This window comes from Drosophila montana, unplaced genomic scaffold, assembly GCF_035044405.1.
Source record: "Drosophila montana isolate Dmon_TW-CO22-7 unplaced genomic scaffold, ASM3504440v1 contig_2491_1, whole genome shotgun sequence".
In the NCBI taxonomy this organism is placed as follows: Eukaryota; Metazoa; Arthropoda; class Insecta; order Diptera; family Drosophilidae; genus Drosophila; species Drosophila montana.
This window is the reverse complement of record NW_026997361.1, coordinates 2,468-9,614: the sequence shown is the minus strand read 5'-3', so window position 1 is coordinate 9,614 and position 7,147 is coordinate 2,468.

Here is a 7,147-nt window from a genome sequence, read left to right as displayed (position 1 = left end):
GGGTATTCCCTAGTCGGGAGCTCCTGACTAGAGCCCCTTGTTATACCCTAAACCCATTGAAAATGGGTATAAAGGGTATAATGTAATTGTGCTAATGTATGTAACAGGTAAAAGGAATCATCTCCGACCCCCTAAAGTATGTATATTCTTAATCAGCATCAATAGCCGAGTTGTCCAAGCCATGTCCGTCTGTCTGTCCGTCCGTATGTATGAACGCAAGGATCTCAGAACCTATAAGAGCTAGAGCTATAATTGCTAGAGACTTGAAGCTTGCAGGACTTTGCTTTAAGTCCTCCTAGTCCATGCGCAGATCGAGATTGTTATTCGATAACTTGCCCCGTTTCCAAGTAATCGATAAAAATCTATATCGAAACCGGTTTTTTGAGCAGTTTTGGTAAATAATAGGAGCTAGAGTCACCAAACTTGACATGTAGCTTCTAGAATAGTATATATATATCAGTATCTATCATTTTATACCTATCGCCACCTCCCCGCCACTACCTCATAGCTATAAATCAAGTAAATAAACTTTTTGAAAATACACGAATATATTATAGTACAATAAGATGTAGAAATTTCATCAACATCGGTTAAGAAACACAGAAGTTATTAAATAAAGCAAGGGCAGCAAGCGCAAATTCCAAGAATTTCTGTATACATGTACACACACACATTCATGCGCGTCTGCTTTGAATTCTATCAACAGCATGGCAATTGCGATTGTATTGTTTTCTGTGCTGCTATTTTAATCGTTTTTTTTTTCATTAAGACTTAGTTATTGGTGTGGCTATTGAGTAGAGGCGGCCTAGGAAAATGTTTTTATATTTTTGGCTGGTGTGGCTGTTGAGTAGAGTCGACTGAAAGTAATGCGGCCAGTTACGAGTTCGAACCCAGCCAAGGTAACTTTTTTTTTGTTTTAATTTATATTTATTGATACTAAAGCAAACGAGCGCGTAGCGCGAGCTGCATTTGATGTTGGAATAAGAGGGTTCAGGGTATCCCTCTAGACTAGAACCTGTTACTTGTTTATCATCAGGTACCAACTCTTGATATTGCTGCAGGTCATAAAGGGATGGGAAGCGGTTCGTTTCGTTGGTCGCGGGTTCAATTCCAGCAGAGAGAATATATTTGTTTTGCATTATTTATTTTTTCAATAATGCTAATTGTATCCCTTCAACCATTAAAAAAAGTAAATTAGTAAAAAAAAATGCATATTTTGGCTAAATCCTAAGAAAGCGAGCGCGTAGCGCGAGCTATTTCTAATTAGTATTTGTGTTTTTATGAGTATGTTCGTATCATTGAACATTATTATGTAAGTTAACGAGTGCTCCTCTTGCGCAACAATTTGACTCTTTGTTGTCAACCAGAACATTGGCCAACAGTTGCGCGCATGATGCTGACAAAGCGGATTCTATGTGAGCAGTGCTCTGATCGAAATGGACAGCGTCGGCAACTTTAGCCCTTGCCTGTGTCGCAAGAGCAGCGTTATTACGTATGCTTAGTCGGCTTGCCGACTGCTGTTGCAAATGTTACATTATGATTAGTTTTATGCACCAGCCGCTGTGGCTTCTAGTTAAGTTCAGTTCTGTTCACTCATTCAACAAACGCACTGCTTCTGAAATACATTACTCCGGCTTTGCCGCATTTTATATAATATTCTTTTATTGCTGAGCCACAAGGCCAGCGATTAGGAGCTTCAAGCCACCAACTTATACTCCAGTAATCCTGCATTTGGAATAACCCTGGAGGACTAAATCTTCAGAGATTCGGCCACTAGACTGTCTCTGAACTCTTGCAACCCTCCGCTGGCGGACGACGACACCTCGAGGAAGTGACGGCGCCCAATTGTTAAGAGCTCACTAAAAAACATAATTCCTGTCGACAACGAGGCATTAGCTTTTAACACCTCAGTCGTCGCCACAGTTCGTACGGTAGACAACGAACCATTGAACTCGCAATTGTACCCACATCATATGGGAGTGGCAGATTTCGTAAGTAACGAAATCTAACAATTATTGAAAGATGATATATTAGGCCATCAAGGTCCCCTTATAACAGCCCAACATGAGTTGTAGACAAAAAAGTCACGGACGCCAACGGCAATAAAAACAAACGCTTGGTAATCGACTTTAGGAAGCTAAATGAGCGAACTATTGCCGATCGATATCCAATGCCATGCATCCCCATGATTTTAGATTTAAAATCAGGGTACCATCAAATTTATATAGCGGAACAAGACTGCGAAAAAACGTCATTTTCGGTAAACGTCGGAAAATATGAATTCTGTCGCTTGCCATCCGGTTTCAAAAATGCCGGAAGCATTTTTAAGAGAGCCATAGACGACGTGCTAGGAGAGCAGATCAGTAAAATATGTTACGTCTATGTAGACGACGGAATAATTTTCTCTGAAAATTAAACCGATCATGATAGGCACATCGACACAGTACTCGAAAATGGTCCAGTCAGCAAGCACAGGTCCCGAAAGGTTGCAGTTGAGTTTAATAAAATTCAACGCGATGCATTTGAACGCATACGAAATATTTTGGCACCAAAAGATGTCATTCTCATGTACCCAGATTGCCAACAGCCTTTTGAGTTAACCACCGATGCCTCCGCAAATGGCATTGAAGCGGTTTTATCCCAAGGAGGCCGACCAATAACCATGATTTCCCGAACTCTTAAACAATGCGAGCTAAACTATTCCACAAATGAAAGGGAACTACTTGCCATAGTTTGGGCTATAGGTAAGGTAATTTCTTGTACGTTACGAAGGAAATAAAGATCTTGACTGACCATCAACCTCTCACCTTTGCAGTCTCGGACAGAAACACAAACGCTGAAATAAGGAGGTGGAAAGCGTATATAGTCGAGCAGACGCCTTATCACGGCAGAACATAAATGTTCTAGAAAACGAGCCTCAGTCAGACGCTGCAACCAAAGAACTCCAGCAAATCATAAAAGATAAAATAGCAAAAGCACAATTAACTAACATTAACAGATGCAACCCGGATAGACAAAACAGGGTGTTCGAAGTAGGCTAAACTGTGTTCTTAAAGAAGAATAGAAGGCTAGGCAACAAACTGACCCCACTATGCTCAGAAGAAAAAATGCAAGCAGACATGGGAACGTCTGTTCTAGTTAGAGGATGATGGTCCATAAGGACAACCTCAAGTGAAGCTTGCCTTTCGAAACATCAATTGAAATAGTTTGACGTTAGAACTAAGATTCACAAGAGCCTCACCTCCCATTTTTTTCGTTACATGTTTGGGGGAACGATCCTCTTTATAATAGGAATAGCGAACGCTAAGATTACCGATTAAGGGAGTTCGCCGCAATAATAGACGAAACAAGCAAACTGTCCGAGACTTTTCCGCATGCGTAAATTACTAGACGTGGATTTATACCATGCTAGGACTCTGTTGTCCGTTGATAACTGAGATTAAGAACCTGATCAGCATTATAAATCCTACGATCCTAGATCACAATGACTTAGAAGCCGTATTATCTGAGCACCCCACAGAGATACCCATAAGTAGCCTATTCGAAGCCTCTTCTATAAAGGTCCTCCAATCGGAAAGCATTGTTCATATTATTATAATGAACTATATGTAGTTGGTCAACGGTATCACGCTGTCTTGGTCTGCTCAAGGTATCATGTTACATATATGCGCAGCACTGTGTGTATGTATGTGCATGTGTATGTGCATAGATATATACGATTATATTTATGCTATGCGCTTGAGTCTGTTCTTTTATATTTGTTTATACTTGCAGCAAAGTGTTACAATTTGAGTTATGTGTTTATGTATATAATGACGTAGTTATAAGTTGTGAAAACAAAAAGACTTTATTTCACGAAGGTGAATTTGTATCAGTTTATTATCTTGAATATCTGGATTAAGACTGAAGAACAAAAATTGGCTTACGCTATATGTAAAGCTAAATAATAATTGGAGTACGTGACTTTTTGCAAAGGAACAGTAGCTGCAGCTTGTTTATACTAGCGCCTTTCTGTTGGTCAGTTTTTGTTTATAAATGATTGTTGACAATATGTGAGCTTAGCTGCAGAAGGCATTCTGCTCTTATGATTTTTGCTGCTGTTAGCATTATTTGAATTCGGCTGCAGAAGGCATGCTATTGTTATGATTATTCAATTTGTAAACACACAGTAGGTTATACCACTAACCAAGTAACATATAGACTGGTCAAACCATACATTTGGTGGTGACAAGCGTTTTTTTTGCAGCTGGTCCAAAGTCGCCTTCGTGTTTGTTCGGGTTCGAGACGTGCCCGCATGCTCTCACAGCAAGAGAGTAAGAATATATATGACCTGTGTCGTGGAACGGCATCGCTGTCTTTTTACTCGCTCACTCTACAGGAAACTGCTTTGGCTTACTCTCATCGATATGATTTGAGCGATAGAACGGCATCGCCGTTTTTCATCTCGCTCCCACTACAGGAAACTGCTTTGGCTTACTCTCAGTGCTCTTTCAATTTGTCGATGTACCGTTTAAATGTTTGTGTGTGTATTCAATTTTTTTCTATACAAATTCAATTTTTCTCAAAAGTCGGTGGCATTTCTTCCCTTTTGAGGGGACGTGTAATATGAAATAATGAAAGGATTTGGCAAGTCGATGCGGAATTCTTTCATTTTAGCTCGTTCTTGTTCGAAAGGGTACCTAAGCGTTGGCATGTGTGCATTTAAAAGTTTTTGGACTTGCTATTCACGCATATTTGCGTATTTTGTATATGAATAGAAGCCTTTATGCGCATGTGTGCGCCTGTTGGTCCCTGCCTGCCTGTCCGATGCAAATTTGACAATATTTTTGGATTTCCGAATTTCGAGCTCTACACACACACATAGAGACACAAATGTGTGTGAATTAACAATTAAGTATTACTGAGCAATTATGCATTTTTATTATGTTATTTCCCTCAATTAAGATATCATTTTTAATACAGTTTTGATTCAATGTGATTTTGGGTAAGTTCCATGTTATAAGTATATTTGGTTCGTTATAGTTAGTTTGTGTTATTAGGTGTGTTTTTGAAAATCTGCATCTAGTGTTAGTTTTATTTTATTATACCTAATATGCATGGGTTAATAGTTAATTTTTTATTGTCCTTGTTGTATAAATTTGCTCTTATATAATTTCTTTTGTTTTTGATAATTCGTTTTATAATGCTTAATTTTTCGACCTCTGTTAGTCTCCTCAAAATGATCTTCGTCAATTTGTTCTATTTTCCCAGTGGGTTTGTAAGGGTTATGTAATTTACCGTGAATTATGGGTGCTTTCCTTAACTTTGTATTTACATCGAAATCATTTCGGTTTTTATTAAGATTATTTATTCTGGTCTCTTTTGTAATTTGAGTATTATAATTAGGTGTACCTGCGTAAATGAAAATGTCAGCTAGAGTTCTGCCAGTAGAGTTATGTTTTAGCTTATGATTATAAGTGTATAAAATTACTTCAATTTTCATGAGTCTATTTTCTTCGTCATCATCAGTATTTATAATACGTATTTTTTCATTAATTGTCTTATGTTGTCTTTCTACATCCGCTACACCATTTTTACTTGTTGTTATTTGAATTTTAACTTTTTCCTTATTCATATGTTTTATTAATTGATTTCTTGTCCATCTCAATCTGATGGAAACCTTTTGCTAAATCTATTGTTGTAAAGTATGAGCATCTTCCTAATTTACCCAAAATCTCGTCCATGTTTGGAATGGGGAATTTATCATTTATTGTAATGTCGTTCAATCCTCTGTAATCGACCACTAATCTAAATTTTGCCTTTCCTGAGGCGTCTGCCTTTTTTGGTACTATCCATAAGGGACTACAATAAGGCGACAGGCTATGCCGAATAATACCTTGGGTTGACATATCTTTAATTTGCTTTTCGACTTCTTGTTCGAAAGCGAAAGGATAACCGTATGGTTTCTTGTAAATTTGATTTTCATGATGTGTATTAATTTCGTGCTTTACAATGCTCGTGAAGGTCAAATTGTCACCTTTTCGATATTGGATGTCACTGCAATTTTTCAGTAATTTTCAGTTTTGTTTTTTCTTCATCGTTTAGATGATCAACTTTGTAATCTTGTCCCGATGTTATTTCATTACTTATTGCGTAATTAATTTCTTGTGTATAACTATCTGGTTTTAAATATGCTTCGAAATTTTTTTGTGAATTTGGATCCCAAACTAATTTCTTATGATTGATCTCGCTAATCATTATTCTGTCATAAGCGTAGTCAATTACGGCGTCGTTTGCCTTTAATACATTTTTGCCTAAAAGTATATCATATTGAGGGGAAAAATCATGTATGTAAAATATCTGGTCTAATCGAAGTAGGTGTTGCATTTGACGTTATCAGCAGCATCGTTATCGGCAGCATGCTTAGTTTGTTGCGTACGATATTATCGGCCACGCCGATATCCTTTGGTCATATGGTCAAAGTATTGGGAGTGAAGCTGGGCTCACAGCGGAGCCCAATTTATTGAAGGGTGGCAACGCCAGGCTTGCGATCCACGACGCCAAAAGCGGCGATTGCTATTGGCCGCCCGATTCGCTCTTAAAGAGATTACAAGAAGAGCGGATGGCATGCCCTTGGATATGCCCTTGGCTTTCATTTGGGCCGTTGACCCAAAAAAATGTACCAATATTGCTGCTCAAATGTACAGCATAGGGAAGTTCGATTTGATCAGCGGTCAACGGCGGGCGTGCCAGCTCGAAGCGAGCTTAAAGTTATAGTTTCGCATGTCGGCTCTAAATATTCGAGTTTTTCCATCCGGCCAATTAAGCCAACGCGTACCAACAAATAAAATCGATGTTTTGTTTTTGCAATTTAATAAATAAAAGTAAATTCGACCATTTGAGTCACCAATTATACAAAAGTAGAAGAAACTTAAAATTAAAGTGTGACAAGAGACGAACAAATAAAAATCAAAAGACTATTAACAAAATACACAGCTCCGGCAACGAAGGGACCAGCTCTCGCACCAGAGAAGCCTACGAAGTCACCGCCAAGGCCATGATTCGGCTCAGCGGCGCACGCCAGTCATATCAGCGGCGCACGACAGCCATATCCGCAACACCCGTCAGCCAAGCCTCGGCGCAACCCTGAAGACGGAGAGACGAGCCA